Source organism: Larus michahellis, chromosome 17 (assembly GCF_964199755.1).
Source record: "Larus michahellis chromosome 17, bLarMic1.1, whole genome shotgun sequence".
Classification (NCBI taxonomy): domain Eukaryota; kingdom Metazoa; phylum Chordata; class Aves; order Charadriiformes; family Laridae; genus Larus; species Larus michahellis.
In genome coordinates this window covers 1133420-1158480 of record NC_133912.1, presented here as the reverse complement: position 1 = coordinate 1158480, position 25061 = coordinate 1133420, and the positions used below count along the sequence as shown (strand labels likewise).

Sequence of the window (25061 nt, the reverse complement as noted above, 5' to 3'; positions counted from 1 at the left end):
TCCTTCCTAAAGATCGAGGCAATTTTTGGACCCAGCGCCAGAGCGGCTCTGTGGGGTTAAAATGACCAAAACGTAAGAAAACGGGGCAAAAACGTCCTCTGGTCGACCATAAAAATTACAGAAAAAAGAGTATTTTTCTAATAATTCTATTTATTTTTTTTTTTGCTGTCGCTGGGCGTTCGCTGCAGGGAGAGATGATAAAGCCGGGCAGGACCAGGCACGGTGTGGGACAGGGGATTTCGGGAATGATTCACTCCCCAAGCCTCCCACCGAGGTATTTCTGATGGAAAAAAAAAAAAAGCCAATTTTTTTTTTTTTTTGAAAGAAAAAAAACTTTTACAGAAGTGACCCTTCCTACCAGCCTTGCCATTTTTCTTTTTAATAGGGGGAAAAAAAAAAAAAGGCTTTCAGCCAAAATAAACCTTCTCTATGAAAATGTGTGTTCGGGTCAAAAAGCCACTTTTCACTGGGGGAAAAATAAACCAACAAAAAAACCTGTCCGACCCCTGAAGTGATGGGCTGGCAACGCTCACGGGGAGATACGTCTTCTCTGGAGCCAACAGCTCTTCTCCTCCTCCTTCTCCTCCTCCTCCTTCTCCTTCTCCTCCTCCTTCTCCTTCTCCTTCTCCTCCTCCTCCTCCTTCTCCTCCTCCTCCTCCTCCTTCTCCTTCTCCTTCTCCTCCTTCTCCTTCCTTCTTCTTCTCATCTTCCTTGTCCTTCTCATCCTTGTTCTTGTCCTCCTTCTCCTCCTCTTCCTCTACTTGTCCTTCTCCCCCTCCTCCCCTTTTCATCTCCTTCTGTTGTCTCATCTTGCCTTGTCTCTCCTCTCTTCATCTTCTCTCCTCATCATCTTCATCTTGTCTTGCCTCTTCTCATCTCTTCATCTTCTCTTCGTCTTCATTTTCTCTTCGTCTTCATTTTCTCTTCGTCTTCATCTTCTCTTCGTCTTCATCTTCTCTTCTCCTTCATCTTCTCTTCCCAGGTGAGGTGTGTGCCCACGTGAGCTCCAGCCTGATGTCCCTCCAGCCTTTGCGCCCGTACAACTTGCCACCGGCTCCCCCACCTGTTCCTGCTCCGTGCCTCGGTTTCCCCACTCACCCAAGTGCCCGCTGCACTGCAGAGCACGTTCAGTAGCTGGTGCCACCCAACACTACCTCCGTCACCAAGGTAGGGGGGCACCAGGCAGCCGGCTGGCACCCACTGGCCCCTTCCCTTCCCTCCCTGGACATCCTCGGATGTCGATGGGCAATGGGGCAGCCTGGGGGGAGCCGGGCCAGCCCCATGGGGGGAGCAGGGTGGGGAGATGAGGTGTCTGCTGGGGACAGGACGGGGTGATGGGGACCAGGCGAAGGTACCGAGTGGGGACTGGGACAAGGTGATGGGGACTGGGATGAGGTACCTGACGGGGACTGGCATGGGGTGGTGGGATCCAGGACAAGGTGATGAGGACTGCGACAAGACACCTGACGGGGACTGGGGTGAGGTGATGGGGACGAGGACAAGGTGATAGGAACCAGGACAAGGAATCTATGGGGAGGACGGGGATGGGGCGATGGCACCTGTATGAGGTGCCTGCTGGAGACAGGGTGATGGGGACCTGGACAAGGTACCTGCTGGGGACAGGGTGAGGACCAGGGTGAGGTATCTGCTGGGGATGGGGCAATGAGGTCTGGGACAAGGTGCCTGCTGGAGGCAGGATGATGGGAACGGGGACAAGGTACCTGGTGGGGATGGAGTGATGTGGACCAGGATGAGATACCTGGTGGGGACGGGGTGATGTGGATCAGGATGAGATACCTGGCGGGGATGGGGTGATGGGTACCAGGACAAGGTACATGCTGGGAACAGAGCAGTGGGGACCAGGATGAGGTCCCTGGCGGGGACGGGGTGATGGGGACTGCGACGAGGCGATGGGGGCTGGGACGGTGTGGCAGAAACCAGGACAAAGTGATGGGGACTGGGAGGAGGCACCTGATGGGGATGGGGCAACGGGACCCAGACGAGATGCCTGCTGGAGACAGGGTGATGGGGACCAGGATGAGGTACCTGCTGGGGATGTGGGCGATGGGGACTGGGACAAGGAACCCCATGGAACCCAGGATGGGGTGACGGTGCCCAGTCCATGGCGATGGAGAGCGTCTCCCAGCCTCAGCCCCCGGCCGCTGCTCCCGGTCTGTGCGCCCACCGCCTTCCCCCTCCCCAAACCCGCAGCAAGGAGAGGACCCCGGTCTGCACCTCGCTCAGCCCAACGCCGCTGCGGCGGTGCCGGATGGCTCCCGCCGGGTTGGGAGCGCTGAGGGCCGGAGCGCGAGGAGCTGCCGGCTCAATGCCGGGGCCCCGCTCCCACGAGCGGATGAAAGGCTCCCTGTCCAAACGGCATTAGACGCGCTGCAAAGGCTCATTCCCGATCGGTCACGCTCCGAGGCGCAGCTGCAAAACCCCCTCCGGGAAGCCGGGATGCTCCGGGGGCTTTGTTCGGGGCAGCCCCGCTTCCTGGGGAACCGTGACAAGACGATGGGATTACGGAGCAGGAGAAATAACAAAAACCAAACAACCAAACAATCAAACAAACAAAAACAAAAATAAAAAACAAACAAACAAAAAAAAATCATCTCACTGCGAACACGCCGGCACGTAGAAACAAAAGAGACTCCCGGATCCCAGCGCTCCTGCTCCGAGCGCGTTGTCCTGCTCCTTGCCTCCCCTGCGTCCGCCTGCGACGGTGCCGGGGACACGCGGGGAAGGGGCGCGGGGAGGGCCTGAGGGTCCCCAGGGAGGGAGGGGGGCTCTTGGGGGCGTCCCCCCCATTTCTGATCCCAAATCCCAGCAGCGAGGGGGAAAGGAAAAGGAGGAAAAGCTTGCGAGGAAGGGAACCGTGCGGGGAGGAACAACTTTGGACAGAGGAAAACCTCCCAGGGAGGAAAATCTTGCAAGGAAGGAAACCTCAGGAGGAAGGAAATCTTGCGAGGAGGAAAAACCTTGCAACGATGGGAACCTTGCGAGGAAGGAAACCTTGTGAGGAAGAAAAACTTGCGAGGAGGAAAACCTTGCGAGGAGGAAAACCTCAAATGGAGGAAAAAACCTCAGATGGAGGAAAACCTTGCGAGGAAGGAAACCTCGGGAGGAAGAAAATCTTGCGAGGAGGAAAAACTTTGCAAGGAAGGGAAACCATGCAATGAGGAAAACCTTGTGAGGAAGGAAACCTCACGTGGAGGGAAACCTTGCGAGGAGGAAAACCTTGCGAAGCGAGAAACTTTGCAAAGAAGGAAACCTTGCGATGATGGAAACCTTGAGAGGAGGAAAACCTTGGGAAGAAGGAAACCTTGGGAGAAAGGAAATCTTGCAAGGAGGAAAAACCTTGTGATGATGGAAACCTTGCGAGGAAGGAAACCTTGTGAGGAAGGAAACCTTGTGAGGATGGAAACCTCACATGGAGGAAAACCTTGCGAGGCGGAAAACCTTGCGAGGAGGAAAACCTTGTGAGGAAGGAAACCTTGTGAGGATGGAAACCTCACATGGAGGAAAACCTTGCGAGGAGGAAAACTTTGCGATGATGGAAACCTTGCGAGGAGGAAAACCTTGCGATGATGGAAACCTTGTGATGATGGAAACCTTGCAATGATGGAAACCTTGCGAGGAGGAAAACCTTGCGAGGAAGGAAACCTCTCAAGAAGGAAAACCTTGCAAGGAGGAAAATCTGGGAAGGAAGGAAACCTTGCAAGGAAGGAACCACGCCATCGCAAAGCCGAAATCCCGGCGAAGGCCGAAGCCTTCTCGCCGTCGGCAAGACCGGGCCTGCTGGCGAGCGCGTCACAGCGTGCCGAAGCGCGTGGGTCACAGCGAGCGGGTCGAAGGGAGCAGGTCGCCGCGAGGGGTTCGGCACCTCCTGGCACGGGCACGAAGCCCGGCGCTGGCCAAAGCCCCGGCACGGTTGTGCCTCGTCAAGGTTAATTGGGTTAGCGCTCGGCTAAAGGGCGTAGCTTGTCCGGGCGCCTGCTCCCTAATGAGCATCTCATTTGAATCCATGCAAAATAGCAGGGAGCATGGAGACATGCTAATTAAAGCGATTGCTGTTCTCTAATTAAGCAGCAGTTCCCCCCCCCCTCCCCGCCCCCAAAGAGGGTATTCTCATGCAAATAGCGCCCGAGGAGGGGATTTGGAGGGGAATAAAATGCCCCGAAAATTGTACGGGGAGGAAACGTGATTTGGCAGCATCCCCGTCCTGCGAAAGCCCATCGTTATAGTCTCGATTTTGATGATTTTTACCCCCAAAACCCAAGCTTGGCCATCTCGCTTCCGCAATGAGAAGGATCCTCAAGTCCTCGGCTTTTCTGGTGGCCACGACGAATCAAGGGATTTAACTCCCCGTCCGAGCCAAACCCGCTTTCGCTTTGGTTTTGGGGCGTTTTCTTTGGATTAAAAGGGATTTTTAATCCGCCGAGGACGTTTCTAGTCCTCGTTTTCTTTATTTTTATTCCCCTTTTACACTTGTGGAAATAATGACGTCCTACAGGAAACCTCCTGAGGGATAAAATTAGGGCTGGTAAACACAGGGTAGGTTTGCAGGTTTGCCCAAAACCCAAGAAACTTTGTTCCAATGGTGGTTTTTTCTTTTTTTTGGAAAAAAAAAAAAGCCTTTTTTTCTTTTCCTTTTAAACACAGGAGCTGTGTTTCTTTCCGGCCCACTCCACGTGCTGATGAAGCCTTTCTACGCGAAACCCTCCTCGGGATAAATCCCTTTCCAGCTCAACCTCCACACGCAGATGCGACCAAAATTTAGTAAATTCCCCCAAACTGAGGCATTTGGGGCGTATTTTGGGCCTTTCGGAAAGGGCTGGGGAAGCAGTGAGGGTCTGGGTGCAGGGCAAGGTGTGACATTTTTAATCCTGCCGATGAGGTCTAACGTGGGGTGACTTGGCAAGCCGTTAATACTAAATTACGCCGCAAACGAGGGGAGCGTCCCGGATGCGTCGCGATCCAAGTGGCGATAAACCCCCTTTTTGACCGTTTTCAGCCCCCTTTTGCCCCACCAAGGGGTTTCTCGGCGGCGTTCCCTGGCGGGAGATCCCGCACGGAGCGCGCGGGCAGCGCGTTTCCTGCCCTCTGGAATAAAAGCCGGAGCTGCGGAGGGAGCCGCAGCATTCCTTGCCTCTCCGCCGGGTTGCCCTCGGGCCGGCAGTCCCTGGGTTGCGAGGGGGCCGCAACGGGCACGGTGCCAGCGAGCCGCCCGGCCGTGGCAAGCAGGGGGGCAAGGGGCCGAGCGAGCCCGCCTGCCGCGTGGCCCAGGGGAGCGCACGCGCTACACGCCGCAAGCGAGCGGCCCGTCAGCCGCGCGTGGTGTGCGGTCGCAGGGGTGCGGGGGCACGTGGTTGCGAGGGCGCGCGGTTGCGGCTGTTGAGGGTGCAAGGGCGGATGGTCGCCGGGGTGCGGGGGTGCAAAGGAGGGTGTTGCGCGGGTGCGTGGTCGCGCGGCGCAGGGTCACAACCGTGCGCGGTTCCACGGCGTGTGCTCGCAAGGGGGCATGGCGGATGGTTGCAAGGGTGCACGGTCGCACGGCGCATGGGGCCAGAGGAGGCCCCGGAGATGCTGGGAGGGCTGGAGCCCCTCTGCTGTGGGGACAGGCTGAGAGAGCTGGGGGGGTTCAGCCTGGGGAAGAGAAGGCTCCGGGGAGACCTTCCAGCCCCTTCCAGTCCCTCAAGGGGCTCCAGGAAAGCTGGGGAGGGACTCTGGAGCAGGGACTAGAGGGATAGGATGAGGGGTGATGGCTTCAAACTGGAAGAGGGGAGATTGAGATGGGATATTGGGAAGAAATTCTTGGCTGTGAGGGTGGTGAGCCCCTGGCCCAGGTTGCCCAGAGAAGCTGTGGCTGCCCCATCCCTGGAGGGGTTCAAGGCCAGGTTGGCCGGGGCTTGGAGCAACCTGGGCTGGTGGGAGGTGTCCCTGCCCAGGGCAGGGGGGTGGCACCGGGCGGTCTTCAAGGTCCCTCCCAACCCCAACCGTTCCGTGATTCTACGGGTGCAGGGTGTGTGGCTGCGCGCTGGAAGGGCGCCCGGTGCCGCCAGCTCCCCCCCGCCTCTCCCCCCGCCGCGGATCCCCGTTCCCCTCCGCCGGGCCCGCCCCCCCCCCCCCCGCGGCGGCCCTTGGTACGCTCCGCGGGGCGGGGCGGGGAGGAGCCGCCGCCGCCGCCGCCTCCTCCGACACGGGGCGCCGGTGGGAGCCGGGGCGGGGAGGGGAGTTGGGGGGCGGTGGTGAGAGATAAGCGGCGCGGCCGGGCGGCGTTGGATGGCGGCTCCCGCCCGCCGGGTCGCCCTCCCCAGCCTGGAATGTCCTGGGGAGCCGCCGCCGAGCGGGACCGGGACCGGCCGCCGCCGCTGGGAGGTAAAGGGCGGCCGCTTCCCGCCGGCTGAGGGGGCGAGCGGGCGGAGGGGACGGGAGGCGGCCGCAGGTGGCGGCTCGGCGGGATCCCGGCGGCTCCTGTCAGGCTGCCGGGGGCGGGAGGAGGGGGGACGCCGGGGAGGCAGAGCCCCGTCCGGCGGCACCTGAGGGGAGGCGGAGGCGGGAAGGCGTGAGGCACGGCCGGAGGGGCTCGTCGCGCTCCTTTATTCCAACCGTCCGACTCCTTATTTTTTTTTTTTTTATTTTTTCACTTTTTCTGTCCCCCGAGGCTCTTTTTTTTTTTTTTTTTTTAACCGTTTCTCCCCCTCTGCGGCGAGGGCCGTGGTGAGTTGGGAAAAAATATAAATCCCTCCGAGCGCAATTTCTGCGCCGCCGGTCTGTTACTGATTTACGCTCTTGTTTCGCCGCTCCGGCTCGGCTCTATTTGTCATGGAGATGTTCGAAGGCAGGGGGTGGGCTTGGGGTCGCGTCCAGCCTCTTCTAACCGTCTATAAAACTGATAATCTCCGCGCTGGTTTTTAATCCGTAAGGTGGCTTTTCTCCGCCATCGGAGCGGGCGAAGGGCAGCCCCTGGAGCAGGCGCTGGCGTGGGATGCTCCAGGACTCCGGCTGTAGAGCACCCTGGCATCTTAACTCTGATTATTATTATTTTTTTTACTTCTTTTTCTTTTTTTTTCTGCATCAAGGTGCCTCCATCCTTCAAGCCCTTGAATTCCAGGTTACTTTCGCTTGCTTTGTCTGCCTCTCTGCCAGGGGGAAAAAAAAAAAAAAATTACACAGTTGCTGAGTTTTAACGAAGGAACTTTCCAGGCGACTGTTGCATGCCTCCGATATTGATGTTTTTAAACCTAAAGGGAAGCGTTTTTTCAGACCTGACCCGCAGCTTTCAGCTGTGAGGCAGAAAACAGGCGATGTTTATGTTGCCCCTGCCTCGTAACTTTTTAAAGGATTGGCGCACGGGTAAATGTGATGGCTTTATGTAGCTTTTTTTTTTTTTTCCCTCCTTCTTCTTTTTTTTTTACTGCTTTCCCCAAATGATTCGCTGCGTCGATGCGCGAGGAGGTTTCTGAGAAGGAGTAGCCGAGCCTGCGGCTGTAAAACTGTCAGCTCTGAAGGGGTGTTTACTCAGTGAGTTGTATCTTTCACACGTGCACCAGAAATACAATTTACTGACCCAAACGCCAGGGTTGTCGCTCCGCAGCCGCTGGTCACGGGGGTTACCGGGAGCGCGTAAGCTCTTACTCGCGGGGGGGTTTCGTCCTTCGTGGCCCGCCGCTCTCTTTGAACAAAGCAGGTAATCCCGTCGCGCCGCGGCTTCGAGCCGAGCTGCGTGGAGCCGGCTGGCTTTTCCTGCTCATCTCCCACCACTCCGGTGTTTTGACAGTTGCGATTTATGGGATGGACTTCTTTCAGGGGGGGAAAAAGTGCTCTTGTGATAGCAGTTGCTGGGGGCAACGGCCCGCTGCGTCGCGTCGCTATATTCCAAAAGTTCTCGCCTCGAAGTTGCGGTAAACGCTTCGCGGCCTGATTTCTTAACGCTTTTCTGTTAAACTTGATATTATATGCCCTAATTACAACCAGCGTGCTTTTGTTCCGCCAAGCTAAAAGAGGCGGCCAGCGCCCCGTGCGTGAGTCCAACGCGTTGAAACCAAACCCCGGCTTTTTTTTTTTTTTTTAAAGCAGTTGCGAGCCTGTCCTGTGGGGAGGCCTTGATAACATTTTCCTTTTAATCCCTTCTCCGAAACAAGAGGGAACGCTCCGACTGGCTCGGTCTGTAGCCCAGGAAAACCCGCGGGCTTGCGAAGCGGCCGTAAGAAAGTGGTGACTGTCGCTCAAAACTATTCAGTTATTTAAAGCCGGGCTCGCAGATAGACGTGCCGAGAGGGGATCCACTGCTTTACCTGCTGGATTAATGTGAAAAGGTTTGTTTTGGTTTTTTTGTTGTGGTTTTTTTTTTTTTTTTTCCTTTCCCCCACCTCTGAGGGGGAACCGCTCTAGTGCGAGGGATTAGTAATTCACCCAAGGATGAGCGCGATAGCTTTGTTGCTCGGATTAAGGCGATTTACACCCTTAAGCTGCCCTGAGAGCTTGTAAACAGCCGTGCTCGTGCCCGCGCGGGGCGGCCTCGGTGCAGCAGGTTGGCGGGGGGGGGGTGTGTGTGTGTGTGTGTTTTGGTTTTTTTGCCGTCCCTCGTGCAATTTTGGTTACTTTTCATCCTTTTGCGAGCGCTGGGGTTTGGTGGGCCGCCAGCTCTACCTGGCGCTCATGGTTCTTTTTGCCTTCTGGAGGCTGGGATTCCTGCGTGCTCCCTCTGCTGGCTTGCTGGGATGTGCTGGGACTAAACTTCGTGTTTCTTGCCCCAAGACCCAAGAGGTGGTGGTGGGGGGGGAAAAAAAGGCGTAAGGAGAGGCCTGACTCTGCTACGGGGCAAATCCCAGCAGCGCTTTCATTATCTGGAGGTGTGCTGTAAGCCTATAAACTGAGGCTCATGCTTACTTTGGCTCGCTGGCGTGCCGGAGGAATAAGGCAGCTGTGCTCCAACTTCAGGTGATGTCACTTGAGGATTTTAACTGTCAGAGCTTAAAAATACACGGGCTTGTTTAAAGACGGCTTCTGCAGATGTGGAAATTGTGAAGCACAGCAATTGATTCGCTGGCCCGAGCGCACAGCCGTACCGGTGTTCGTCATCTCATAAATCCTCCTCTGCCTATCCCTGAGCAGACCTGCTTTGCCTAACGAAGCCCTTGGTCGTTACCGAGACCGCCGAAATGAATTTGGTGGCCGCTCGAGCTGCGCGTGGCGTTGGTGGTGAACTTGGTTCAGGCGAGGCTTCGAAACGTCTGGTTTGGCACCAGAAGCCCCGAGTCTGAGCGAGTCTTCGCCCACAAACCTGTGGAGATCTGGTATTTCAGATAACGTTTTATATGGAATCGCTTTAATCGGCGCGCTGCACGCAGCTCAGAAACCTGCCTGACGCCTTTTGTTAGGCAACGTCTAATTTGTATGAATTAATTGATACTGTAAACTTGACCTTTATATGTAGAGTCAGTTTTTTGTCTGTTGCTTTGCTTATGATCTGTTGACTGGTGAGTGGCTCCCTCCAGCTGAGTCACACCGCTTTCCCCACTTGTTTTTCTGTTGGTTTTCTGGTTTTCCTCAGTGTTCCAGGGGGACGGGGAGCTTCTGAGCCAATCCCTGTCTGCAAGTGGGGGGAGACTGATGAAAAACGCTGCCTTATGGAGCTTAAAAATCTTGGTTAAAGACTTTAAATCTTGTATGAAGCGGAATTGGTCAAATTTCCTCTTCAAATGGGGATTTCCAGCTTGTTTTGCAAGCCCAACTGCTAAAGCTGGTACAAATGGTATTCTCTGCGTGCTTTTTTTTTTTTTTTTTTTGGCTATTTTGATCTAGCTTGCTCAGGGGTGAGCTGGTACTCAGTCTGTTTCCAGGTGTGTTCCCTTTCCTACTTGCCTGATGCTCTCCTGGTGGCCTCCCCAAGCAAGCCCTGGTATTGTGCGTCCCCTTTGCCCGCGTCGTTCGCTCTGGGATAGCGTTTGTCCTTGGCAAAGGTCCTCAAGCAAAAAAACTCTTTGCTGTATTACTTGAGCTAACGAGAGGTCTCCAGCTACCCAAGAACTGTTAGAATAGACAGTTTCCTCTGTGTGTCTGTATATATCTATTTTTTATTTTTTTTTTAACTACTTGAGTGTTCTTCCAGTAATTTCCTTGGTAGATGGCTCAGTACAACTTCCAGGGTGGCGTGTGTCAGTTTTCCCACTCGGTTTCCCCAGCTCGCTTCTCCCTTTCCGCTGCGGATGATGACTCTCCGGTGACAGTTATCACTTCAGGGCAAACTGCTTGTTCAGCCCTACCAGGGATTGAGACTTGTGCATCCAGACCACCTGTCTTTTCCATTAAGCCCCTGCTTGCTCTTTCTACGCGAGAAATATCTCCTGTCTTTCAACAGGAGGGAAAATAATCATGCAAGGTGGGTTGTTTTCCCATTTCCCGTACCTATGAGATGTCTCGGAGCTCTTCTAGCCAGGTGGGACTCTATTTTTTTTTTTATGGTTTTTTTTTTTTTCTTTTTCCCCCCATTCCCTGGCTGCTTGGGCGCCGTTTCACGTTACAGCTCAGTCGAGGACTCGCTGCTGCAGGAGGTGGCAGGTACGTTCCTGCCTCATCCCCGCTGTGGGAATCCGGCGGCGGAGCAGCCGCAGGGGAGTGACTCCAGCTAACCCTTCCAAAGGGAAAAAAATAATAATAAAAAAAAAAAAAATCACCAAAAAAACAAGCCCCAAACTTTCCGCTGGATCTTGCCCCGCAGTTAGAATTGCTAAATCTTCCACCCCGATGACTGGGGAGGCCTCTGGGGGCCCGAGGGGGTGGGGACCGGCCCCTTTTGGCAGCAGCCGGCTCTTAAATTGGCTTCGCCGACTCATAAACCTGCGCTCTGGATGCTGTGGCTGAGCCAGGAGCCGGTTCCCTTGCAGAGGTGCGTGTGGGGATCTTGCCGTTCCACCCCCCCCCCCCCCATCTCCTGCCCCTTGCTAGAAATGCCCGATTAAACCCGTTTAGCTCACTAAAGCGGGGGGGTGTGTGGGAATATTAATAATTCCCCCCCAAACCCAGAGCAAGATTGGAATATTTTCTTCCAGAGCGGGGAAGGAGACAGTCCCTCCTGGCAGTGGCCGGCGCTGGGCTCCGTAGGTGAAACCTCACCTGTCTGCCAGGTCACGCCTTTGATTTATACCCTGCCTTTTGCTGTTTAGTTTTTCCCCACAGACTTCAACCGTTGCATCTGATAATGAACCGCGCGGTTGAGCCTTATTTCTTTAATTCAAAGACGAGTTTAATATTTCCTACCTCGCAGTCGTACAAAGTCGGCCTGCCTCGCAGACTTGGTTTTCCTCGCAGCGAACCTGTAGAACGCCAAAGGACGCTTAAAAGGAGGGGAAAAATGCTTATGCGGCGAGCAGCCCCTCCTTGAGAAACAGGCCCTGCGGAGGGGCTGGGAACCACTGGTTTAAATTTTTGGGGTGTTTTGCTTTTGTAAAGCCAGCTGTGGGTTGCTAAAGGGATGAAGGATGAATGGATGCTGGAGATGTCCTTGCTGCTGGAGAGTGTCATCGTATCTTGGGCAGCCCCTTATTGAGAAGAAAGAGGCCCTGCGGAGGGGCCGGGAACCACTGGTTTAAATTTTTGAGGTGTTTTTGGGGAGTGTTTTGCCTTGGCAAAGCCAGCTGTGGGTTGCTAAAGGGATGAAGGATGAATGGATGCTGGAGAGTGTCATCGTATCTTGTGTAGGCACCTTGTGTCCCAGCGCAGCCCGCTCTAGGGGGAGATGCTCTTGTTCCTGCAAGGGGACGGTACTTACCCAGTCCTCACCCGAGTGAAGCACATCATTTGTCTAAAAGGTCTCACTCTAAAGAACCTTAAAAGAAATCATGGGGTTTTTTTTACGTGCTGGTTCAGAAGGTAACCCCCAGGGAAGGGGGGGGTGTCCTCTCGTGAGGACAAGTCCCATCTGGGGAGCTGCAGCAAGGGAAGGGGACAGTTAACGCGGCCCCTTCTGAAACAAACTGAAGATGATTCTTCCCAGTTGAAATCCCTTACTTGCTTCCAGATTGATCCAAGCTAGGTTTTCCCGAATAAAGTTAATGTAATCAGGTGGTATTTTTTTCATTTTTATTTCTTTTTTTTTTTTTGTTTCTTGTTTGTTAAGAGATGATAGATCGGCCCAAATAAGGGTATGAGAGAGGCTGGCGATTTTCAGGAGGACCCACAGACAGTCAGTGCATGACTTGTTGCCTTTATCTCTGAGATCAGGAGATTCCTTTGCAGTGATGGATTAATCCACTCTTGAGTGAATAATATAACCGAGAACAAGTAGGAGCCAGCGCTCCAAACAGATGATTTGTTTAATACGTGTGTGCCTCCCCCCTCCCCGCCTCCCCCTCTGAAAAGCTTCTTTCTTCACTGTTTCATTCCGCCTGCCTGCTGAAACCTTCCAACCTCCCCCCAACCCCGGACCGAAGGAGGGATGAGGACGGGGCTGTGCCAAAGGTGGGCGAGAAGATAAACCACAGCTCCCCCCTCCCAAGCCGGGGGGAGGCTCAGGTTGGAGCGAGGGCGCTGGCGGTGCGGTGCTGCGCTGGCCATGATGTCACCCAGCTGCTCCAGCCATGACATCACTCGTCTGCACGTACTCCTTACCCTGGTGAGAAGGGTTGATGCCGGCACCTGCCGGGGCCAGGGGGCGGTGAGCTCAGGTCTCTTGGGGGCCCCGACAGCAGGCAGTGTGCTCTGCGACCTGGAAAAAAGTTGTCTAAAGGAGCTTGAGAAGTAGGGATGAACTTGTTGGAGACCAGATTGCAATGGGTGCCTTTAGAAGGAGAAATACGATGTTTAGGAAGGTGGATCTTCACTTGCGCCGGGATAGATCTGCCGGCCCACCCGGCTGATGCCTCGTCTGCAGATCCATGAAGGCCCCATCCCTGGAGATGTTCAAGGCCAGGCTTGATGAGGCTCTGAGCGACCTGATCTGGTTGAAGGTCTCCCTGTTCACTGCAGGGGGTGTTGCACTAGGTGACCTTCAAAGGTCCCTTCCAACCCAACACGTTCTATGATTCTGAGCTGGCCGGGGTTGTTCTGGAGCCACGCACCAAAGCTGTTCTCCCGGTGACATGTGTGTAGTCTTTGTTACCGCACACACAGTTGGGAAGGGGGCTGGGAAGGGAGTTGTGCAACTTTAGGGGTGGAATTCATGTAGCTGAATCTGTTGTCGTCCCTATGGATATACTGGAATAACTCTGGCAGCTCATAAACTGTGTCTTGTCACGTTACAGTCTTCGAACTCATCAAGGGTAGATAGACACTGTTGATAGGCCCCAAGAGCCTGTGAGATGCCATGGTTATAGGTGTCTGGGTGGGTCTTCCCTCTGCGCAGGACCCCCCCAGGTCTGTTGTAGGCTTGTTCTCTCGCTAGCAAAAGCTCCGATAGCTCAAGGTCAAGTTGGCGAAACTCATCAGCTTTGGCTTTCCGTGGTTTCGTGAGCGCTGGTATTCTTGCATTGATCCAATCCCCTTGGGGGTGTGGGGTCGGAAGTGCTAGTGACAGCTTTCAGCTGCGTGCTGGAGGATTTCTGTGCTGTGTGGGGCACGGATAAGATCTTTAAAACGGCATTTCCCCGTTTGGAGAATGGGTTTTGCTAGCGTTGGCTGTGCGTAATTTCTGGTAGCTGAAGAGTTTTGCCGCGTAACGTTCCAACCCCATGTAGATTAAATGCATTGCGGAGTCAAACTAAACAATAGCATGTGGTTTTCCTTTGTTCCCCCCCCTTCCCCCCGATAAGAGCTCACAACAGTTTGTGAATTACGGCTACGCGTGCATCTGCTGGAGCGTAGGCCCGGATTTTCATAAAGTTTGCTGAGGGCTGTTGCTTCCGAGGAGCTATTTCACCTTTGCCGTAGCTTCAGGAAATCTCTTTTGTTTCCCAAGGTGCGTTTTGCTGTAGCACTGGGGATACTCGTTGCCGAAATGCTTTGCAGTGACAGTGTATGGCAGCTTGATGGAGATTTGAGTCTCCTCTTAATAAAATGCAAGCTAAGGAGGAAAACCCCGAGGGCTTTTTGGAACAGGAGATGTTTTCTGTTCCTGCCACTAATCTTTGTTGCAGAATGAAATAGGAATGTATGCTTTAAATCGGTGTCAGGGTGTAGAAGGAAGCTGGCAACGGATGTAATCAAAAATGTTATTATCAAAACTCTCTAAATATGTCGAAATTTCGGGCTTAATGGTGTCGCTTTGAATTCAGCTATTCAGACTGAGGTGTTTTTTTGGGTGCAGATTGCTCTTTCGGATCGCTGTGCGAGCCGGGATCAAGCAGAGAGGAGTCTAGGACCGGATCATCCACGGTGGGTACTGAACTTGGCCGGTCTGCGGTTGCGGGGCTCTTCGGCTCCGTGAATCGTCGCAGGAGCAGACCTCGGGTGAATTGGGTGGTAGCATGGTGCGGTTTCCTAGATTGTGGCCTTCTGAGGTGAGGGCTTTAAAAAATGGTCTGGTTTTCAAATTAGCGTTTTTCGTACTCAGTGCGTCTGCTGTTGCTCCTATGTCACCGACGCATGCGGAAACAACTTTTACTGGTTACAGCAAAACACAACGAGGCAACACCAGATCCCGCGCGCTGTAGGAAAGACCCTAATCCTCCTACCCCGTCCAACAGGAGACCGAAAGTTTTCCAGCCTTGTTCTTACAGGCTGGAAAAGGGGAACTGCAAGTAACCCTCACCCTTCTGACCCTCTTCCTTAAGTGGAGCGGCTGCAGGTTGAGGACGTAAAAGAAGCTGAAGCCCTTCTCTGAGCCAAAGGTGTGAAGCTGTTTATTTTCACTCTGGCAATGTATATATTGCGGGAGGCAGATGCTAGCCTGCTTAACCTAAGCATTCACCACTTATCTGGGGTCTGGCAAGCGTACAAGTGTTGTCCCTTCTAATCCCCCAATATTAAAAAGTCCAGGCACCTTCCTCTGGCTAAGGCTGAGATTGCCTTAAAAAACACACAAAGAGGAGCCAACAAAAAAAAAGAAACATTCGCTTTCTTTGCCAAGTTTAAATGAAGACTAATGCCGTGGTTCTGCTTAATCTTGTTTTTCTTGCTATCTGATGGATGCTAACGTGGGATGGAATCAGTCCCGGCAGCCGGTTATCTTTGTAGGGCCCCTGCCTGTTGCTGAGCTCGGCATTAAAGTCTTGTGGGGGAGCTGACGTGCTACGAAGAGTCTCGAACCTTCTTCCTGCCTTGTGAAGCCACGGCAGTGGTGTCCCTTCTTCCCTTGAGAAGGTGTCTCATGGAATCTCCGGTCTGCCGTTGGATGTCCGAACAGAAATCCCGTTCGGCAAAGTAGGATGTGCCTGTGCGAGTGAGAACAGGGCGCAGTCAGGTTAACCTGGTGGAAAATTCTCCCTGGTACCCGTGATGAAACTTAACTACTTTGCTATCAGTTGCTCGTGTTGGAACTGGTTCCGCTGGCTGCCGTCACCTTGATTCGCCGGAGCGGGTTGAGGGCTCCGACTCGGGCCCTGCGGCTGTCTGACGCTGTGCCCCCCACCGCCCTGAGCAGGGGTCCCTGCCACAGCTTTGCGGGTGAAGCAGCAGAGCTGGAGAAGCCGAACCCTCCGGCTATGGTTTTGGGATGGTTGCCGCCTCCTTCCCCTGGATCGACGCCTCTCCTTCGGCTCCGCTGGCACGAGGAAGGAGGCGGGAAGCTACAGCCGGTGCTCGCTTGCGCAATGCTGATGAGCAAATCCAACCCAAAGCCTCCCCCCGCCCCGTGTTCTGCTGCCCCTCTCCTGGCGTGGGAGCCAAGTCAGTCTGTTGTAGCAAACCTGACCAATGTGATTTATTTATTTTTTTTTTTTCCTCCCCCCTCATTTTTTTTTCTGCCTGGCTGTTGCACCGAGACAGCTTTTATCTGGGCCTGAGGCTAATGGGGTTGTTTTGCCGCTTTGCTGGAGGAATACTGTCAGCCGTGTCAGGATTCCTTCCCTCTAGGTTAAGAAGCGTGTTTTCGCCGCAGAGTTCGGACTTCAATTTTGAAACCAGGTTTGATCTGTTGAGCTATGGGGGAAGGGAGGGGAGGAGAGCAGTAAAACCGAATTACCCGCTTAGCTTACTGTAACGCTGAAGGATGAATTGTTCGAAGGCTTGTTTTAATCAGGGGAAGAAAGGACGGGCTCTTTCCTGCTTTCTCCCTCAGCTGTCACTGGTTAGCCCGTTTGCTTTTTAATAAGCATTGTTCTCCTGCCCGTTCTACCCCGGAGACTGGGTTCAGCGGCAGCGTGTGTCGGCATTGCACGTGGCGGCGTACGGGCTGCTGGAGAAGGAGGGGAAGCAGCAATTTCAAGCGGAGGACGGCACTTTTATTTAGGAAACCAAGTCAAAAAAATGGATCAGTCGCTCCGTTTTGCGCGCGATTTCAGCCCTCCGCAGGCACGGTGAATTCGGCAGGGTGACTAACGACTGTGCTGTAACGCAGGCTTGGCTCTCCGGTTCCAGCGCGCCTCCCATATCCTGCAGCCATGAGTTCACAGGCTCCTAATTGCCTATGATGTAAGACAGCAGTAGATGGGGTTGCTATAAATTCTGGCTGCAGGTGTGGATTTAATAGTTGTGCTTCCCTTTAAGGGATCACGGATAGCATGGATCCCTGCAAGTTGCAACAGACCGAGTTGGACTCGGGGTAAGGCAGCTAAAAGCACCCATTTGCCTGCGTTTTTTCAGAGCTTGCCGGAGGCCACCGATGGATGAGGTGTCGGTGTTCATCTGGAATCGCCTCGGAAATGAGCTTGCTGTCCTCCAAGAGTTCGGCCATGGCTGCTCTTCTGGTGGTGAACGTTCGCGCGTCTCAAAACCTACCGGGCGCGAGGGCGCCGCAGGGAGCGGAGCTTCAGGCAGCGTGCGTGGACACAAGCTCCTTTGTCTTGAGAGTCTGACAGGTTTTTCTGATGACCAGAGCCAGCCTGGGGTTCTAGTCCCCTCTTTCAATAGTGCTCGATTCGGGTTATAGGAACCGTAGAGAAATTACAAACCTGGGTGATCGTCCTTGGCGTGCAAGATGCAAACTTTTTGGAGGGGAGAAGACCCAGCCCAAGGCAGTACTGAAGCTTGCTGTGGCTCGTGCACGTGTATTTCAGATAATTAGGACGGCGAGTCCCCTAGCTCGCTTGAGAAAACGGGCATGTCTCGCTTGGAGTTGGGTTTCGTGTGTTTTTCCTTTATTTTTGCTGACATTCTGGCACTCGTGAGTTTATTAAAGATGCTGGGGTGGTGCTTCCTAACCTGATCTGAGGCCTCACGCTGTTCGAGTGCAAAGTTCCCTTGCATGGATGTCCATCCCTACCCCCTCCCTGGGCGCCAGGCCTACAGGAGGGAGCTGAAACTGCTCCCCCGTCCAGGTGAAAACTAAACCTTGTTTTTTTTTTTGGCTGAGTTTTGAGCCGGAGCTGCCAGAAGATCTGACTCACTCGGTGGCCGCACGATCGTTGGTGCAGATAGGAGAACGCAAGCCAGGTCCTGAAGGAAGGTGTTGCTGCCCTCCTGGGCAGCAGCCTGGCTTTAAATTGGCTTGAACTGGTTGCAAAATCTCAGTCTTGGTAAAATAAATAAATAAATAAAAAATCACTCAGTTGGAAAAGTAAAACAACCCCCCGGCTCCCAGGGAGGAAGGAGCAGAGAGGGATGTTCGCAGAAGGGACCCTTTGAGACCCGGTTTGAAGGTGAGCAGAACTGGTGGTGGTGGTGGTGAGGTGATGCGACGGATTTGGTACAGGTGGTGAGCTAGATACGGGGAAGAAAACAGGAATATCGGGCAAAGTAGTGCCCAGGCAGGAGAGAATGAGAGGGGTGAGGTCTCCGGGGCCTTGAAGAGCAACGGGTGAGAAGTTTTGTATGTATTTGGTCTACAGTTGATGGAACTGGTAGACTAATGATACCTTCGGATCCCTTGAGGTCTAAAAGCCCTTATTTAGGCATTTAAGCATAATTGCAGTCCGGCAGAACTGTGTATTAGGCTAATGCTCTGTTTTTTTTCTTCCCCCGGGGCTAGAAGACTCAGAAACCATACCCACTTCATTAGCGCGGCAGCAGGGGGACTGTCTCAGCCTTCCCCCCCCCCCGAAGTTAATAATAAAATTAACCTAATTGTTATGCCTGTTTGTGGCCAAGAAAGTGTGGCTTCTGTGCTGATCTATTTTTTTTTTTTATATTTATTTTTTTTCTTTTTCCTCCTGACGTCTGCCTTGCTGTGCGCGGCGCGGCTGCGGCGGGGTGGAAATCCCAGCTCTCCCCCAGCAGAAGGTAGGCGCGTGTGGATAGCGGAGGAGCGGCTCGGGGGGGTTCTCCGCTGCGTTTTGCAGCGGCCCAGTACACAAACCGTTAAATTTTCTCCCCTCGGCTCACAAATCCATTTCTTCAGCCGATGCCAAGGCATGCGCTCCTCTATCAAGACCATATGTACGCCAAGACTGAGGTTTTTAAAGTCAAGGTGTTTTTGAAATATTGGAGCGCAAATTAAGTATCTGAGTAATCTTAACTGTCTTCTTAAAAAAAAAAAAAAAAAAAAAAAAAAAAATTCTCTATCAGCCTCACATATAACTCAAAGGATTAATGGAAAGCTAAACTTTGATCGGAGTCCAACAGCTGATACCAGCCATGAGGCTTTCCAGGCCTGAAAGCAAAATAGAAAAATCCAGTGAACAGCTCGGCCAAAGATCTGCTGCTCCATCTTTGAGGCAGGCCAACTTTTTGGTCGTGTTTTTAGGCTAATACCTCTCTCTTTTTTTTTTTTTCTTTTTTTTTTTTTAATTCTCCCCCCACCCCCTCTTCAGTTACTTAATGTCTTGTGGCGTCACCTTGTCCTGTGACGCTGAACTCTACCTGTAGCAGAGATTGAGTAAATTGCTGATGTTATTGAGGGTGGTTTATAGCTTTGGAAAAAGACGTAAGAGCCTATTTTTTTTAAGGAAGGCCATCGGGACTTAAGGCCTCCTCTCCTCGTAGGAACTCAGTCACCGTCTCGTTTGCTCAGTGCTGTTTGTTTTTCCTCTCGTTTGCTGCCCCGAGCAAACATTCAGTCTTCATTTAGGCAAAAATAGCGTGCCATTACAAAATGCGGCGCAATCCGTACTTTAGCCCCCCCAAAATTCGTCACCGATTCACAGGGGTGGGCGCGCGTGTTAAATCGTGGGGAGCAGATGTGAAGCTCCGTGCGTGATCCTGCAAGGCCGCTGGTAAAACTGCGTATTAGCTAAAATGAGTTGGGGGAGGGGGGGGAAAGACCAATTGAATCATTAAGTGGGAACGCGCATAGGAAACTCTTGGATGCACGGATTGATTTGGACGCTGGGCAGAAATTTGGAGGCGTTAATGAAATCCCCGGCGAGGGTTGCGCAACTGTGATTTCTCTCCTTTAAGTTGTTACGATAAAGATCTGGAAAGTATACTTCCATTTTGTTTAAAACGCAATAAATAAATATGAACGTAACATCAAAGGATGCTTTTCCTCGTAACTTTTAAATGCCTTTCCATTTGGTTTGTTTCCGTAGATGCCTTTGAGTATGTTTCGCTACATTCTGACCTGTTTATATCTTTCACACTTGGTTTATAGGGTCACTGTCAGCAAACTGGTTTTGTGGGGGTTTTCCCTTTTTGGGTTTTTTAGGATAGAGAAAATAACCCGGCTTGCAAGGACTGCCAGGCAGAGTTCAGTTTGTTTTCTGGAAGCGCCCACAAAAGCCCTTTGAAGTACGTAATTTTATTACTGACGCTCACCAAATGCTGTCTTTCGTGATGCCATAATTCTAATACAAATGCCTAATTATGGTTGGTTTTTTTCTTTTTTTTTTTTTTAAAAAAAAAAACAAAACCCCAACCAAAAAAACCAAACCCACTTATGTAAATGCCTGGCTCCTTATCTCCGTTGCTCGGCTTCCTGTAATTTAGTAACGCAGAAACTGCAGTTTCAGTGCTCGAGGTGGAGAAAGGGAGTAAAACGGGAGCGCTTGAAAATTTTTATTTATTTATTTATTTCCCCCCCCCCCCCCCTCCCCGACGCAAGCTGTGATTACAGCAGGACTTTTTTCGGTGCTCGAGCCCTCTCGTCAGAGCGTAATTAGGACCACATTGATTCTTATTGCAGCTGGCAGCTGCTGGCTATTGCCTTTTTCAGCTTCTGACCCCCATAGTCCCGCTGACCTTTCCTGGGGTTAGTCGTGGGCCCTTTTCATTGTGATGGGCTAGAAGTGGCTCATGTGGAGTTGATTATTTCCTTGCTTGTCTGGCCTTTTTGGTGCCATAACTCCAAGTCACTTCCATTTTCTTCCCCGGCTTTGGGCTGACCACAGTGAAAGGAAATGCTTTTGCTGGCGACAGGATCGGTTTGCACGCTCGACTGACTCGATTGAGACCCTGAAAAGAGGGGAGGGGGAGGGTAATGAACACTGTAGGTGCTGCATTTGCTTTTTAAAGGTTGATGTTAATGATTGAGTGGTCATTAAGCGTTCATAAAAACGGGGGTTTCACCGGGCTTGGGTTGCCTTTTAGCCACCTCAGCCCTGCGCGTTGGCGTTAGAAGTCAGCATCTTTAAGGGACGGCGTGTTTTTTAGGAGAGGCGCGCCGGCAACATCCGAGCCGTGCGCGCGAACGCGCCGGTGTCGCTGGCTGGGGGACCCTTCCGGGGCTTTTCCAGGCAGGAATAAACCTCGGAGGTTAGTCGGTAAAGCCGACGGGCTGCTAACCCGCTCCTCCCCGCCACAAAAAGCTAATGAAGTATATATGCCAGCTGTTACACTCATTTTGCCAGACCCCAGGAGGACAGCATGAAGACAGTCAGTGATCAAAGGCTTCGGAGATCACTGAGGAGCCGAGCTGCAGGAATGTCTGATTGCTTTCTCTTGGAATGCCACAGGCTTCAATACCTCTTTTTTTTTTTTTTTTTTTTTCTTTTTAAGGTGTCTCGGTGCGAGATTTAATGATCTCACTCGCGCTAAAGGCGCGGTGTTTTAGTTAATTCCGGGGGTTTAAATTTAGGTGCTTTGAAAAATCTGCAATTCTTGTTGTACTGGTGGAAACAATCTTGGCCAGCGAGTTAAAATGAAATTTTTCTTGGTAATTCTGTAATAAATGACCTGGGGGGGGGGGGGGGAAGGGAGGGGGGGAAAATCTCAGTACTTGCCATGCTTTAGGCGTTAGATCACATATAGCATTATAAAGTGAGGTTGGATTACTTGATTATCTATTTTTTTTTTTTTTTTTTTGGAGTTGAGCTTAACAAAATAAGAGATCTTTCGTAGCCAAAGCTGTTTTACTCCAAGTGGAAAGTGTTGTCACGTCTGCAGCTGGCGGGTGGTGCTGCCCCGAAGCAGCAGCTCCCTGTCACTTTTTCCTAGGGCTTCTTAGAGAAGGCCCTGAGCTCTTGGAGGTGGAGTGGGCAACCTGAATAACTCCCTCTGTTCCCGAGCATGCCGTTTCCTTCCTCCTCCTTCTCCACTCTGCTCCAGCGTTTATGGCACCCGGAACGTTTGGCGAGCGAAGAAACCCTTTCCTCCTTCGGCTTCAGGAGGCTGAAGTTGGGTCGCTGAAGGTGGGATGGGTTTTGGAGGGGAGCGACGGAGCGGCAACGCGGTGGCAGGTTAGGTTGAGGTGGGGTGGTGGCTACGTAGCTCTGGTGGCCGCTCGCCGGTGGAAGGGAGGTCCTGGTGTTGCCCTGCCAGCTGGTCTGAGATGGTAGGAAGATGATTCAGGGAGCTGAACCAGAGGGAACAAGAACGGGCGTGCGATAACGCTCTCCTTAGTAGTGGCTCTGCCCTCAGCTGCGAGGGTGGAGATGGGAAGTTCATGGTCCGGTAAATAAGCAGGGCAGGTTCTCGGCCGTGTTTGGAAGGACACAGGCCAGCGTTTTGTCATTTTGTAGAGCATAAAACCTTTTCTTTGGGGGGAGGGGGGGCAAGCACAGGCAGGAGCGACTTAGTTTGGAGGTGGTAGGTTAAGTTCGTTAGACTGAACGGACCAGACGTGGAGCCTTCCACTGAAGACCGCTGGTTTCCGGAGAAACAGTGACAAGCGTTGAAGCTTTGGGAAGAGAGGAGAGGGTCGCTGCCAGGGCTGCGCTGTCTCGCTGCACTGAGTCTGGATCAGACGTGAGAAGCCGGTCTGGTGCCTGTGTCTTCCCGTGTCGTCCCAGTAGGATGTTTTGGTAAGCCCGTGTGCTGGGGATGGCCCACGTCCATCCCGGTGAGGTCTTCAGGCCTCGACAATCAGGTGATGGTGTGTATGCTGCCCCGCAGAACCGAGCCAGCGTGCGCCGGGGCTGATGTGACAGCCTGGCAGTGGGGACAGCCCTGCTCCCGCACTGGGAAACCTCCCTGGGGCTCCTACAGGGACTAATTGAAACGTACCCTTCCCCTGCGTTTGGAGGTAGCTCTGATGGTTTATGTGACAAATAAGACGCGCAACCAGAATTATGTGGTCGTCAGAAGTACTCCATGGTACTAACTGTCTCCAAAAGTACCAGCTACACGTTTCTGGATGCCCCTGCGTGTGCAGTGTGCTTCCAAGGCCATTGGAACGGTCAGGACGACGACTCCTGACACAAGTCCGTTATCTTCCTCGTTTCCCTTCATCCGTGAGCAGCAAATGACTTCAGAGCTGACGAGGAGGTCAAGTGCTGGATGAAAATAGTTGGAAGATGCATTTAGATGAAGATGTCCCGGTGGAAGTAGGGAAAATACGTGCTTTTGCCATGCTGTGGCTTTCTGGTGTATGGAACTGATAGTCTGGAGAAATTGCCGGTGAAAGTGGAAAGGACTTGATCCGTGAAAACCGTGTCCCTCTCTATTCAACCTTGAATAATATTCTCATGGATAGGAATACCTCCTGATACTAGTGTTACTTTACAAGGCTTGAAAATAGCCCCTTTTTTCAGTGGCACCACTGACTTCGAAATAACTTGGGCTGATCAATCCGCTGGCGAGGAGATTCATTCTCTCAAGCGAGGAATAGTGAGTGAGCAGCGGGCAGAGTTGTTCCCGGGTGAGTCTGAGACACTTAGACGGAGCCACACCTAACCAAAGCGCTCCTCATTCTGTGCCCAGTAGGTCCCCAATGACTGGTACCTGCTGTCGGAATGGGAGTTCAGGGTTATTGAAATGATGGCAGGGGGGAAGAGTTTTGGTTTTCCATCCCTGAGGCCCTTTAGCGCTCGGATATGTATTAATCCAACAGTAAAAAGGCAAGGTTTCTCTGCTGGGTTTCTGAAGACCCCAAAACTATGAGCCGCGCTCTTGCCCTCTTCTCTGTACCCGGCGAGGAGCTTCTGTGGTGACATCATCTGCAGAAGAAACAGAAAAAAAGCAAGTATTTTTGGGTTGCGTATCGCACATTGGATCTTCTCTTCCCCTCGTGTTCCCACATCTGCCGGCAAATAGGAGGTTTCTGCGGTCCCTTCCGAAGTGGATGGTAGAGAAACTTTGTCGGGATGGCCAAGCGTTGCTGCTGAACGATGCTACTCCAGTCAAAGCGAGTATTTTTTCCTTCCCCCTGCTCCAGTCAAAGAACTTCTGGTATTTGTGGCTGGCTTTGCGTACTCGCTGCTTTACAGTTGATCTTCCCACTCCGCAAGCCTGCGAAAGCCAAGCTGGTAGGTCAAAAGAGGAGTAGCTGTTGACACTGGCAGCTAGGAACATGTAAAGAGAAAGATAAACAGAGGGAAATCAGAGCCTGGATAAAGTAGATCTCCAAAGATAAAGTTTAGTTAAAGATAATGAGCTGGCCTTGTTTAAAAAGACAGCTGCAAAATAACCCAGTAGCTCCATGTGCTGGGGTTAAAGTTGACCTAGAATATACGTTTCACTGCTTTTCATAAATAAATAGTGGAGGGAAGATTTGGCAAAAAGCAACATTGCCCCCCACCCCTCTTCAGCAAAGTGTTTGATGTTAACAAGTTCTCTGGGTGTTTACTTTGTCCTCTGCGCGGGCTGGTGGAGCGGCTCTCCTGCCCTTGAACCGAGCGAGAATTCAAATAAACCAAACCCCTTTCTGCTCAGCCCGGCTCTTCTGCCATCCGCCTCTTCCCAAAACAGCCGCGGCTCTTGTTGGGGAACCGGCCTGGGCCGCGGGATTCCCGGCTCTTCCCAACAGCTGAAAGGAATTTGCCGGATCAGATAAAACCGCCCCGAAATGGGAGCAGAACTCGACGTCATAAGCCTGGAGCGCGATTTGCAGGGAGAAGTAGCAGTAAGCAAACAGCTCCATAAAATCTAGCGTGATCCTTTTATTATTATTATTGGAGTCTTTTCCTGATGCTTATTCTGCGTATGTATTTCGCAGTGATGTTCCGATGATAAAACCCCGTTATTCTTAAATAAACCGCGGGAATAACGCTGCCGTTACTATCTGGATCCGGCTTCTTGGAAAGCAAATGGCTCTGCGAGCGCTCAAGAAACTGGGGCTTGTTTCTGCCACGCCTGTGTGGTGTCGCACTTGTTTCTGCGCGCTGCCAGCAAAACTCCTAGTTATTGTATGTGTGTCACATACGTGTTTATATACGCCTCTGATCGATGAGATGTTTCAAATGCATGTTGAGTGTTATCAGCGGCAAAATTGTACGGCCGGGCTGATAAATGAAGTAACTGCGCTCAATGAACTCTAATCTTATTCATCATTATATTACGCAAGGCAAATAGAAGAATTTAAGTGACCGACAGCTGCGGATTAGTTTATTTCTTGGAGAAAAGAACGTTTGATGGAGACCCGTGAGTGCCAGAAACACCGTTTCCGAGACTCACCTCGGGCGAGTTGCAGCGCCGGTTTCTGGGTTGAGTTTGGATTTTGCTGGGTTTGTGATGTAGTTGGTATTTTTTTGTGGCTGAAAGTGAGATCTTGCGTAGCAGAACGGTCAGGCGAGATATGGCCAAGAAAAGGAGTGTCCTGTTGTAGAAGACGCCGCGTAGATAAAAGCACGCATAACGGGCGCCCCGGAAGAATATATGAGAAAGCACTGTTGGATTGGGAGTGTAATTGAGAATTAGATTAATATTGGTGATTTTTTTTCTGGTAGGCGTTTGCCACGGTCGGACTGCAAAGCCCACCAGGAGGAGGAAGCAGA

General features: G+C 52.4%; 1 protein-coding gene across 8 annotated transcripts in view; it reads left to right on the top strand.

Annotated features, from left to right (window-relative positions):
* The first annotated feature begins 231 nt into the window (after nucleotides 1-231).
* CDON (cell adhesion associated, oncogene regulated) overlaps nucleotides 232-25061 on the top strand; it is a 61680-nt gene continuing 36850 nt past the window's right edge. For 2 of the 8 annotated variants that reach the window (XM_074560992.1, XM_074560985.1), the window contains exon 1: nucleotides 6196-6378. The gene's annotated coding sequence lies outside the window, so the exon portion shown is untranslated. Of the gene's footprint in view, nucleotides 1168-6195; nucleotides 6379-6408; nucleotides 7691-8144; nucleotides 8319-14245; nucleotides 14314-15622; nucleotides 16003-17362; nucleotides 18256-25061 lie in introns of those variants that run through there. The other 6 variants (XM_074560987.1, XM_074560988.1, XM_074560986.1 and 3 more) reach the window with 6 other exon arrangements.